A 13,971-nucleotide genomic window follows, 5' to 3' on the forward strand; every position below is an offset into this window, starting at 1 on the left:
AAAGGGTACAGACTGCAGTTCGGTCACCAACCTCCCAGGTTTGCAGGGGTGGTACCGACTACAGTGGTTTCAGAACAGGCTCGGGTTATGGAACAATAAGTACAGGCTCTACTGGTCAAAGGGGCCATAGAATGTGTTCCCCTACCAGACAGAGAGCCAGGGTTTTACAGCCGATACTTTATAGTTCCAAAGAAGGATGGCGGGCTCAGGCCAATTTTGGACTTGAGGTACTTGAATCAGTCTCTGAGGAGGTTCAGGTTCAAGATGCTGACGATTCCCATCATTGTGAACCAAATCAGGTCCGAGGACTGGTTTGTCACAATATACCTAAAAAGACGCCTATTTTCATGTCTCCATCCTTCCATGTCACAGGAGGTACCTAAGGTTTGCTTTCGGGGGCGAAGCATATCAATATCGGGTTCTTCCGTTCGGCCTAGCACTCTCTCCCCGCACGTTCACGAAGTGTATGGATGCAGCTCTGGCTCCTCTCAGACTCCAGGGCATTTGTATACTGAATTATATCGACGACTGGCTTATATTGGCTCAGTCTCGGGAAATGGCAGTTCGGCATCGAGATGTCGTCCTTGGCCACATTCAGAATTTGGGGTTGAGACTCAAGACGAAAAAGAGCGTGTTGGAACCAGCTCAGGAAACAACGTTTCTGGGTGTGGTATGGAATTCGATTACGATGCGGGCACACATGTCTCCCGCACGGGTCCAGTCCATCCTAAATATGGTTTCAGGAGTAAAGCTAGGTCAGGCCATCACTGTTAAGCAATTTCAAAGAATGCTGGGCCTCATGGCAGCGGCATTCAACATTATACCTTTGGGCCTTCTACATATGAGGCCCCTTCAGTGGTGGCTAAAAGCCAAGGGGTTTTCTCCCAAGGGGAATCCGTTTCGTATGATCAGAGTAACGCGCAGATGCCTTCGTTCTCTACAAATATGGAAGAAACCTTGTTTCCTGTCCCAAGGGCCAGTGTTGGGAGCGTCATGTCGCCGGAAAACCGTTTCGACAGACGCCTCCCTCACTGGCTGGGGCGCGGTCATGGACGGCCGCTTTGCCAGGGGTCTGTGGCAGGACCATCATCATTCTTGGCACATAAAATGTCTAGAGATGATGGCTGTGTTCAGGACTTTGAGGAGCTTCCTTCCAGACATCAAATGCTACCATGTCTTAGTACGATCAGACAATACATCAGTGGTAGCTTATCTGAACCGACAAGGGGGACTCAGATCGCGCCCTCTGTGCAGACTGGCGCATCAGATTATTCTTTGGTCCCAGGGGAAAATACTGTCTATCAGAGAAATGTATATTCCGGGGGTTCAGAATCAGGGAGCAGACATCCTGTCGAGGCAGGGGCTGAAGCCTGGGGAATGGAGACTTCATCCAGATGTGGTGAAGTTGATATGGGAAAGGTTTGGACCAATGGAAGTGGATCTATTTGCGTCTCGAGAGACGTCCCACTGCCCACTTTGGTTCTCCCTCTCACATCCAGCCCCACTGGGGTTGGATGCTATGGTACAGGTCTGGCCGAGGCTTCGCCTTTACGCATTTCCCCCGATCGCTCTGCTTCCGGGAATCCTGGAGAGGGTCCGTCTAGAGGGCATCAGTCTACTTCTGGTTTCCCCAATGTGGCCGACCCGAGTGTGGTTTTCAGACATGATATCACTCCTGATAGCTCCACCATAGCAGATTCCTCTGAGGAGGGATCTGTTGTCTCAGGCGGAGGGCACAATCTTCCACCCTCACCCGGAGCTGTGGAAACTGTGGGTCTGGCCTCTGAGGGGGTTCAGTACCTAAATGCTGGTCTATCAGCGGGGGTGGTTGAAACCATACTTAGCTCTAGGGCTCCGTCTACTAGGAGATTATATGGCCTCAAGTGGAATGTGTTTGTCACTTGGTGTAGAGAACAAGAGTTAGATCCAGTAAACTGCCCGGTGGCTTCAGTTCTGGAGGTTTTGCAAGATCGTTTCTCTGCGGGTCTCTCCCCTTCCACGCTTAAAGTGTATGTGGCTGCTATTGCAGCTTTCCACGCACCATTAAGTGATGGGCCTCTGGGAGGCACCAGTTGGTCATACGTTTTCTCCGTGGTACTTGGAGGATGAGACCGACAACCAGGTCCAGGGTTCCGGCCTGGGACCTGGTGGTGGTTCTAGAAGGGTTATCCCTGGCCCCCTTCGAACCTCTGCAGTCGGCTTCGACTATTAGTAATTGGATTGTTCAGGCTATTACCTCGGCTTACAAGGTGCGCGACTTGCCTTCACCTTTAGCTGTTAGGGCTCATTCGACTAGAGGCATGGCTTCCTCTAGTGCCCTCCGTTCGGGAGTACCCCTCCAGGAGATCTGTGAGGCAGCCGGCTGGGCTACCCCGCACACTTTTATTAGGTTTTACAGTTTACACCTCCCTAGTACACCTGGCGCACACGTGCTTTCGTCCTAGTTGAGTGCCTGAATCAGTTTCACTCCGGGACAGGCCTATTCGGTGCGTGGCCTTGTGGGCATTCGTTCCCCAAAGTGTCGAGTTCTCGACGCAGTGTTGAGTTCCCTCGAAAGGGAACGTCTCGGGTTATGACTATAACCCTTGTTCCCTGAGAAGGGAACGAGACACTGCGTCGCTCTGCCACGCCCCTCGAGGTCTTAGAGCGTCTTGCTTCATCGCGAGGCTGGTATGTGTGTTTCAGCGTCACCTTTATACTTCCAGTTATGCCGTCACATGTTACGACAGGACGCAACGCCAATCAGGATTGGAATAGTTTCATTCTTACTTCAGAGGCGCACACTAAGGGAGCGTCCCCAAAGTGTCGAGTTCTCGACGCAGTGTCTCGTTCCCTTCTCAGGGAACAAGGGTTATAGTCATAACCCGAGACGTTTTCTGTGTTGACAAAAATATTTTGCGATGTCCAAACAGCTGGGGTTAGCACACGTATACGTTGGCTAATGAGACATCCGATTCGCGAACTAATGACTCCATTGAACTGATTCCTTTTAATGAGTGGTTAAAACAACTGATCTGTCCAACACTGAACTCACGAGACGTCTGAATCGGTGTATAACAAATCGGTAACACTTTACAATAAGGTTCAATTTATTAAACTATGTTTAACTACATTAGTTAACATTAACTTTAGATTCAAACTGCAGTGTAGAACTGCACTTCTACAGCATGTACTAATCTTAGTTAATGTTAATTTCACCATTTACTAATAGCCTACTACATTATTGAAATTAAAAGTTGTATTTGTTAACATTAGTTAATGCACTGTGAAGAAACATGAACAAACAATGAACAGCTGTATTTTTATTAACTAATATTAACAAAGATTAATAAATATATTGCTTATGGTTAGTTCATGTTAGTTAGCCTAATACATTAACTAATGTTACCAAAATCAAACCTTATTGTAAAGTGTTACCAACAAATAATTTACTTAGAACACCTCTGGAATGAGAACGTAAGTGTGCATTTAGCAAGAGTGGTTAGCAAGATTTAGCCTTAATAAACTACAGTATTTTCAGGTTATTTATATGACAATGTGTAGAAAAATTACCTAAAAATTCATTTAGTTTAGACTGGAGCAGCCCAGTCTCATCCCAAGACGTCATATGTCTGACGCTTTTGACCATACGTCAACATCCGACGTTTTAGGGTACCCTTTAACGTCAGTATTTGACGCTATGAAATCCTAACCCTACCCCAGACCTAAACCTACCCGCGTCATTTAACTGACGCTAAAGGTAAAGCGTCAGACATATGACGCCCTAGGATCGTCATCTAACTGACGTTAAAGGGTACCCTAAAACGTCGGATGTTGACGTATGGTCAAAAGCGTCAGTCATATGACGTCTTGGGATGAGACTGTGTTAACTGGAGTGAGGTGCAGCCAGAAAAAAAGCACAAAGCAAGTTGTTGTTAGCTAGCTGCTAATTTTATTCAATTGTATATGGTAGAACATTAGACTTAGTTAAAATAAACTTTTTTATATTACTTTTTTATTCTACTTTTTAATATTGATATGACTATATACCAAAATAATTATCTGGTCTAGCAAAGAAGGATTTCATCTGACAAAGCTATGAGATAGAAAAATCACAGCTTTTTTTTAAAAAAAAAGAGGGCAAGAAAGGATGACAGTGTCCTCTGTCACCATTTTTGACCCAGGAAAAACCTGATAGTGAATGATTTTGTCCTGGCGTATCAATCCCAAGACGTGCCTTGCTCAGTCGGGTAGCGAGCACGCTCAACTAGAAGTGTTGCTTCCTCCTGGGCGCTGGCTCAAGGCAGATAAATGTAGAGCTGCGGGCTGGGCAACACCCAACACGTTCGCTAGATTCTATAGCCTTCCTGTAGAGCCGGTATTCTCCCGAATACTTGCCCCAAGTGGCCAGTAGCTCAGGGAACCCGCTCAAGTGTCGGCTTGCTACGCCATTCTCGCCTGGTCAGCCAGATATGTGGGTCTATTGCTCCAGTAGTGTTCCCCGGAAACGGCTTACCCTATTGAGTTCACCCTGTCGGCTAGCCAGTGTCTTTCCCTTGGCAGATCCCGCTCTGCCGTCTCTGCCAGAGCGCTTCCACCCTAGGATTAAGCTGGAACCACCCCAGAGACTTCCATATGTTGTAATACCCTGCTTGGCTAGTCCATATGTGTATTTTCCACATGTTACCTCCAGGTTGTGGCTTCCGCAGTGTCCCTTTTCCTTTGGAATGGGTATGCTTTCACAGTGTTATCCAATGTTCTCACTGAATGGGTCTTGTGGAACATCAGTGGCCAAGACTCCCCGCATAAGCTTCTGCCCCTAACAGAGGGAGAGAAGTTAGGCTTATGCAGCGCACTGGAAGGGCCAACGACATAGCGTTTTGGTAGGGATCCCATTGCTGTCGGTTCCCTCCGGCGTACGTAGGAGTGACCAACTGAAAGGGAACGTCTCGGTTACGTATGGTAACCCTCATTCCCTGAAGGAGGGAAAGGAGACGTCTGTCCCGTTGCTATGTTGTTGTACCATTGCTGTGCGGCCGGTTCTCTGGCTCTGCTCCTCAGCGAAAACCAAAGATGCGTTGCACCTGCTGCTCATTATATACATTTCGCTGCATGATGGAAGCAGCTGGCGCAAATTATCGCATGCCAATGTGCATTGGCTCGTTTAGTTTCTCTCGAAGTAGATTGGTCTCTCTGCGAAGATCCCATTTCTGTCGGTTCCCTCCAACGTACGCCTCCGTTACCTCCTTCAGGGAACGAGGGTTACCATGCGTAAACAAGGCGCTTTTCAGGGAACTTCCATTTACAAATTTAATGGCAGCTTATTGGATCAATAAAGACAGACGTCAAATTATGTATCGACACATTACGGTGATTTTACAATAGTAGCAAAGTGTTGTTTTTAAGTACAGAGTTAGTTATTCAAACTTTACATCCAAATTTAATCAAGATGATTGCGTTCTTCTTCCTATGTAACGTACGTCAGGAATTTTATTGTGTGTCAGAAAAAATGCAAATTCAATCAAGAAGAAAAGTAATAGCTTGCCTCTCCTTAATAAAACAGACAATTTGAGGTATCATTCATGTCTGAAGCACAAACGGTGCAGAACAAGTTATGAGGCAAAGTTTAATACTTAGTTTCAGAGGTCTGTTCAAATCACTAACCCTAAGTATGAGCAATAATAACAGAAATACGTCCCTTAGCAAGCGCCACTAACCATGTTAATGATGCCCGACCGGGACTGGAATAGCAAAATGAAGATGGGATGAACTCTGTGTGTATGCATGAGTGATGGAAGCGGCCTTCCACCTCCTCAGCAATAACGGCCTCTTATCAGCCCTGTCGCGGAGGAGAAATGTGGATTTCATTATTTGTTGCAGTTAATGTTTGGTTCTGGTTGTTGACAGGCACAGCTGGCTGAGAGGAGATACTCAGCCAATGTCATCCCCATTAATATCACTTATTCAAGCACACGGCTAAAAGAGAGAGAGGCGAGGAGTTGGGGAATAGTGACGGAGGAGCAGAGAAGAGAGTAAAGGGGAGCAAGAGAGAGGGCTGCCCACGCTGAAACCTCGACTGATGTTTTTTTACACCAACTGAGAAAATGCCTCAGAGGTAACCGCACCGCCAGCGTGTGACATTGAGGCTCGACAGCACTTCCTGTTTCCAAAGCACTGCAGGCCATGAACTAACATAGGCAGCTATGAAGTAACATCAATGAGAAATAAATACACATTGGTTAGATTTGAAGAACACAAGTTTGCACTATGTCCATTCAGTTTAAACTAGGGATGCACCGAATCCAGGATTCGGATTCGGCCGAATATTGGGATTTTTAACGGGGTTCGGTTTCTGCCGAACCTCAGAATTTTTTTCCACCGAACCGAACCCTAGGCTTGCACTACGCGCGCTACGTCGAAGTCACCGATCAGTGAATGACATCAAAGTACCGTGTGAACGAATAGAGAGCAGACGGCTCCTTATGCTTTTGAATTGCTCTCGCGGGACTTTGAACAAGCCTGTAGTGTAACGCGTTGTGTCAGGAAGAAAAATAGGGATAGCTCACAGCTAAAGTTATTGCAGAGGCCAGACAGACTCACGGAGGCGATTGGCATCTCACAACTCGCACTTTATTCCACAATCGAACTTGTGTAACTGTCTGTCACACGTTCTACCGTCCACAGCGTTACTTAACAAAATAAGGTAAAAATGAGCATCAAACAGAAATAACCCGCATACATGGGCATGTGTTCGAGGCGCACGGCACATACGGCGCGCAGTTCTTAAAGGGGCCACACCTTATTTCCACTCGTTACAGAAGGTGGACCGTTCGAATGCAGTAGGCTGTGAGAAAGTGAAAATGGAACTCGTGAGCAGAAAAAGTGTTGTTTGGCAGTACTTTCAGTGAAAGAAGGCAATTCAAGTCGAGCTACATGTTCAATTTGCAATACCGATTTGCAGGGGCTAATTTGTGGGGGGGGTGGGGGGGATATAACCCCCCCAATATTTAAATCTATGCATTACGACCCCCCCATTATTTATACCATGATCACAATATCAGGAGGCATACCCAAACTTCAACCCCCCCAATGTTCAAACCAAATCTACGCCCTTGCCGATTTGTCTCATGGTGGCAAGGACTCTAAATAGGCTACACAACATCGCCGCTGTTAAAATGCATAATGTTGCTTATTCTTTTTTTTTTCTTTTTTTTTACAGTTATAAAAGTAAAAGTAGTGTTTATTATTTACAGTAATAAAATAAAATGAAAAATCCACTTTGTTTACTTCATTAATGTGTTTACTGTGTTAATGGACTGAGGATGAGAGTAGGATTCGGTATTCGGTTTCGGATTCGGCAGAATCTTAACCAGTGGATTCGGTATTCGGCCGAACCCCACAAATCTGGATTCGGTGCATCCCTAGTTTAAACACATTTTCATCAATTTCATCAATAAGAAATACAAATAAAATAAATAAAAATAAGTAAAAAAGGCTGCAAATTAATTTTTAGCTTTAGATATATAACACTTGAACAATACAATGTGCTAAAAATAGAATGCCGTTCAAGTTATAGAAGGTCATAATTGTAAGAAATAGACTAATTCATCTATGAGAAATAACAACACAAATGTGAGATAAAAGTGCAATGATAAAATGACCTGTGAGATATAAAAGCACATAAAAAAATAAAGTCATAAATATGAAATGCAAGGTTCCCTTGTTACAGGTTCCTTAATGATTTGATTAATGATTATTTTAATACTTATGAGGAAGAAATATGTGGAAATGAGAATTACAGTTATGCCCTGTTGATAAATGTTTAGATTTAGATTTCATATTTCAACTAATCAAATATAACACACTGTGGTGTTTCACACTTTAACAGAACACTCTCCATGCGGTGTACAATTCACATCTCGAACTTTATTCTTCTTCATCATCACTATATTTAACACAATTCCTCACTAGAGCCCCTAGTGGTGCAGTTCCACATTAATGTGTTATAGTTAGAAATTACTATGAATTGAACATCAAGTATTGTATGCTTCTCAACACAACATCTCCCCTGTTACTCAAACAGAATTACTACTCTTTTAAGATCATTACCTTATTCCAATTTTGTTTACTCAAACAACAACTTATCTCAAATAAACATATTCAAATAACTTCTTATCAAACCAAACAACAGTCTGTTTCAAATAGGCATTTCAATGTAGCATAATGAAAGTTTCTAGCACACTTTTATCCTTTTAACATAACACAGAATAACATTCATCAAACATTTCAGAATTCAGTGTACATTCGATTTTTTTAAATAGGGCAGCGGTCCGCCTACACCCTTTACATATCTTCTTGGTCTGACTTCTTTATTTCTCTTCAGACACATTACTCCAACACATAGTCTTGAGTCCACAAAGGTGGGCGTCTCGGTCTTAAGCCCCTATTCAAGCTCAAAGCAGTGTTCTCCATTGTATAGTCTCTTTCAGGTATTTCATTCTGTGCAGAGTTTTCCTCTCTTTCTGGACATGGTGAAAGACGTGCTGAATTCCATGTTTTCCCATCACTTAAGATGAAAGTACTCGGTCCTATTTGTTGTTGTACTGACAACGGATCAGTGAACCGGGCTTCTCCTTTTTTCACGTGAAAAGGCTTTCTCACTCTCACCTTATCTCCAACCGCAATTTTAGGAAATTTAGCTCCTCTTTTACGATCGGTATATTCTTTACTTTTGTTCTGTCGTTGCGTCACACGAGCTCTCACCTGAGCAAATTGATCAGGGCTATCCTCAGGAAGAAGGACATTCAACTTTGTCCTCATAGGTCGGCCTCTCAAGAGCAGAAAAGGGGTCTCACCCGTTGTAGCATGGGGTGTCGCTCGATAGCTCTTCAGCATGGTCAGGACTGCAGATTTCCAGGGCTTACGAACCGCTTCAGCAGCTTGAATACACCCTTTAAGCACCCTGTTGAACCGTTCGATGGCCCCGTTAGCCTGAGGGTGATAAACACTGGTCTTTATGTGCTTTATTCCCTGTGTTTTCACAAAATCAGCAAATTCAGACGAAGTGAACTGCGGCCCATTATCTGTCGTGATGCTGCAGGGGTTTCCTTCTCGAGCAAAGATAGTGGTCAGAAATTTCAGAACAGTCTCTCTTGTTACTGATGAAGCAAAACCAACTTCTGGCCATTTGCTGAAATAGTCAATCAATGTTATTGCAAACTTACAGTCAGTAGCTCCCTTTTCGAAAGGTCCTACTATATCAATAGCAACATGTTGAAATGGGCCTTTTGGGAACTCCACTGGCTGCATTGGAGCTGCAAAAGTTTTAGTCGATTTATCACTGGCCTGGCAGGTCACACATGCAGACAGGATTGTGTGACCAAGATCGTCCATTCGCGGCCACCAATACAGCTCCCTCAGACGCTGTTTGGTTCGCACCAGCCCCTGATGTCCCTCGTGCGCCAGGTGAATGAGGCGTTCCCGCAGTGCAATAGGAACAATCAAACGATTCCCTCTGAAAATCAATGGCGATTCAACCGCCAGTTCATGTCTGATGGGGAAATATGGACGCAAGTCACTTGAGACAGACTTTTGCAGTTTAGGCCAACCTGTCTGAATTGTCTGACGTAACTGAGACAGTTCTGGACAGTCCTCGCATTCAGCTTTAAAGTCCACTAGCGGCAACGCAATTAGAAAGGGCTGTATTTCTGCGATTTCAGAAATCAAATCCTGTTCAATGGATACAGTGGTGTCTGTGTGGCTCAATGGCATACGGGAGAGACAATCCGCCACACAGTTTTTTCTACCTGGACAGTACTGTACATCATACTGGAAGCACAGGAGCCTAGCAGACCAACGAGCTACCCTCATGCCTGCTCTATCCAAGCCCTTTGTGGAGAGAAGCGTAGTGAGGGCCTGATGATCAGTTCTTAGAGTGAAACGATGTCCCCATACATACGTTCTCCACTTTTCTACCGCCCAAACACACGCAAGCGCCTCCTTCTCCACAGTAGAATATTTCCTCTCAGACGTTGATAGCGTCCTGGATGCAAAGGCTACCACACGTTCGACACCATTCGGATGTAACTGTGTCAGGACAGCACCAAGGCCGTAATCTGAGGCGTCTGTAGTAATGAATGTGGAAAGGGAAGGATCATAAATGGAAAGAACAGGGCTCTCCAGCAGCATTCTCTTAAGTGTATCAAAGCTCTCAACAGTCTCTTTACTCCACTGTAATGGCGTTTTTGCATCAGCTCTGAGCATCTGCCTTAGCGGTTCAACCACAGTAGCGTAGCTTGGGAGAAATTTGCTGAACCATGAAGTGAGCCCTAGGAACGAACGTAAAGCTACCATATCTGTAGGTCGAGGTGCTTCTGAAATGGCAGTCAGGTGGTCTGGGCTGGGTCGTAGTCCTTCTTTAGAAATGACATGACCCAGGAACGGAATGCTTGCTTGGTTGAAAGAGCTTTTATCAAAGTTAATCTGCAAGCCAACCTCGTCTAGCCTTTGACGAACATCGTGGAGGTGCTTATCATGGGCCTCCTGAGAATTTCCATACACTATAATGTCGTCTAAGTAATTCTTTACCCCTTCAAACTCCTTTAGGACCGTTTGCATCATTTTTTGAAAGGCTGACGGCGCTGAAGCTAGTCCAAACGGAACCCGAGTGAAGCGGAAAAGGCCTTCGTGCGTTATGAACGCAGTCAGGTTACGACTGTCAGGATGGAGAGGCAGCTGGTGGTAAGCAGAGCTCAGATCAATTTGACTGTAATGTGAAGCACCTGCAAGTTCAGTAAACAAATCATCCATGTGAGGTAATGGGAAGCAATCCATAATCACACTCTTATTGGGTTCACGGAGGTCTACACAAAGTCTAATGTGTCCATCACGCTTACGTACCACCACCAACGGACTAACCCATTCTGAAGCATCAACTGGTTCAATTATGCCCGCTGTAAGGAGACGATTAAGCTCAGTGGACACCTCCTTGCGGATGCTGAGTGGTAAGCGTCTCAATTTTTGACGTACTGGTGTCACTGTTGAATTAACTTGCACTTTGTGTATGAATCCTTTCACACATCCAAGGTGAGTAGCAGGTACAGGTGAAACTGTGTACACAGGACTTGTGGAATGCTGAGACATATGGAGAGGTGCAGGTGAGATTCCACATTCATTGTCTATTGGCTTTACTTTTCCGCTTACAATGTTCAGGTTCAGCAGTCTTATTAAATCTAAACCTAACAAGGGAGATCCTGCAGTCACTACATAAAAAGTAGCTGGAACTACATTGTCATTTGCTGATACACCCACTAATGCCGATAAGCAGCCAATAACTGGTAGGTTCTCTTTTGCATAAGTGACAAGTTTAATTTTGGGCTTACTCAGGGTGCATTGTGAGAAGTGTTTCTTATACACATCTTCTGGAAGTATGGAAACTGATGCACCCGTATCTACAACCAGTTGTAACTTATGTTTATGACCTCCTGGTGCTTCAATATTCACTTCACAGGTGATCTTATCATTGGCTGTAACAGATTGTTTTAAGTTATCCACACAGAGAACAGTCACGTCTGGAACTACCACCTCTCTTACTTCACTCACAGCTGCTTTACACACTCTAGCAAAGTGTCCTTTTTTTCCACAGTGTCTGCATGTCACTTTAGCAGCAGGGCAGTTTTTATCATTTGCCAGATGTTTGTCCGATCCACATCTGAAGCATTGTCGACGTTGCTGATCGGTCGTTGTTTGTTTTCGATCCTCCGATCGTCTCTGAGCAACGTGTGACTGCTTAGTTGACCGTGCGCCCTTTCCCCCTCTGCCATACTTAGTATTCATACTAATGGCTTGTACCGACTTCATGGCAGCAGCAGTGGAATTACAGAGTAATGACGAATTTTTAACTGCAGCTTCCACTTGACATGCGATTGTAATCGCTTTCTCTAGAGTGAGGTCATCCTCTAACAGTAATTTGTCCTTTACTGCAGTCAACGTCGCATTTGCGATCAACTGATCACGGAGCATTTCACTCTCCATTTGCCCGAACGCACATGGGGCTGCTAACGCTCTTAAAGCGGCAACGTATTGCGTAACAGTCTCATCCGCTCTTTGCACACGTTGTCTGAACGTGTGTCGGCATGCAACTACGTTAACTTTAGGCACAAAGTGTTTCTCAAGTGCAGCCATTGCTTCATCAAAAGTAGTACCTTGGTCTGGCAGAGTATAAAACAGGCGCTGGCCTTCCGTCCCCAAGCAATGCAGCAAGACCGCTCGTCTGCGTCTCTCCGGCCATGCATCTCCAGTTGCCTGGATGACTATCATGTAATTATGAAAGATTTTCTGCCACGTATCAAATGGAATCGGTGGCTCCCCACTAACAGGAAGAAACGGGGGCGGGCTCGGCACTGAAGCGCTCATCCTCGTCGCCAATTTGTGGTGTTTCACACTTTAACAGAACACTCTCCATGCGGTGTACAATTCACATCTCGAACTTTATTCTTCTTCATCATCACTATATTTAACACAATTCCTCACTAGAGCCCCTAGTGGTGCAGTTCCACATTAATGTGTTATAGTTAGAAATTACTATGAATTGAACATCAAGTATTGTATGCTTCTCAACACAACACACACTAAACATTATTCAGTTAATTTTAAAGGAGGTGGCTCAAGAGTAATTTGTCATGTTTGTACAGTGCAGCTTGAAAATTTGGGATCAGTAAAGATTTTTAAAGATTAAGGTTCTCCCAAAAATGAAAATTCTGTCATAATTTACTCACCCTCAAGTTGTTTCAAACCTGTATGAATTTCTTTCTTCTGCTGAACACAAAAGAAGATATTTTGAAGAATGTCTGTAGCCAAACAGTTGAACAGTTTTCCATTTACATTTAGTCATTTAGCAGAGGTCTTTGTCCAAAGCGACTTACAAATGAGAAATACAGCAAGCGAGTCATCATGAAAAGGCAAAAACAAAGCAAGTGCTCAAAATACAAAGTTCAGGCATTGCTTTGACTAGCATAAGCCAGACAAGGGAGGATTAAAGGAAAGACAAGATATAATATATAAAATATAAAAAAATATATATATACACGTATTATTTTATTGTATTTTTTTAAAGGAAGCCGTATGCTTTTCCATACTAGTGTTTGGAAGTGTTCCATACTATCAACTGTTTAGTTACAGATTCATACAGGGTTGGAACAATTTGAGGGTGAGTAAATGATGATGACAGAATTTTATCAGAATTTGATGACAGAATTAAAACTATCCCTTTAAGGATTTGGGATTTTTAAAAAGAAATTAATAATTGTATTCAGTAAAGATGCATTCAATTGATCAAATGTGACAGTGAATACAATTATAGTGTAAGATTTCAAATAAATACTTTTTTTTACTTCATTCATTTTTTACAACCTATTCCTATTTAATATACCGTTAACAGAACCAAACGGTTTTGTTTTTTCAACGATTCAAAATAAGAACCCTATTACCACTGAGGTCACGGAACAAACACACACCAATCGATCACGTTAAATGCAAAAATCAGCTTGGCTGACTCATTTGCTCAAAGGAGGTTAATAGAGGAAGGATGCTGGAGGGGAAAACGAGTGGCTGATTGTCTTGTCACAGGTGACGGTAACAGTACAATCTCACTGACAAAGCCGTGCAGCTCCCAAAGAGTGAGAGCGCTGGAAGAGGGGTGACCTCTCACACCACAGTACTCATGGGGAAATACACACTGTCAGCTGGCCAGCTCCTCTTCCTCACATCTGTTCACACACTAACATATAAACACCTGAGACATTGTTCAATTATCTGCTCCTCAGACCTGCACAGATTCTGAAACCAAACCTGTATAATTTTCTGTATCATCTTATACAAGAACCAATGGTGTTTGAGGTCACCGTCAGAAGATTCTCATGGAATAACGACTAAAATTTTGTTTTTTTACCAGCTATTCCAGCCCGTTCTCATCCTTTGGCGTCATACATGTGA

The sequence above is a fragment of the Rhinichthys klamathensis genome, unplaced genomic scaffold, assembly GCF_029890125.1.
Source record: "Rhinichthys klamathensis goyatoka isolate OS25496 unplaced genomic scaffold, OSU_Roscu_1.1 h1tg000466l_1, whole genome shotgun sequence".
NCBI classification, from domain to species: Eukaryota; Metazoa; Chordata; class Actinopteri; order Cypriniformes; family Leuciscidae; genus Rhinichthys; species Rhinichthys klamathensis.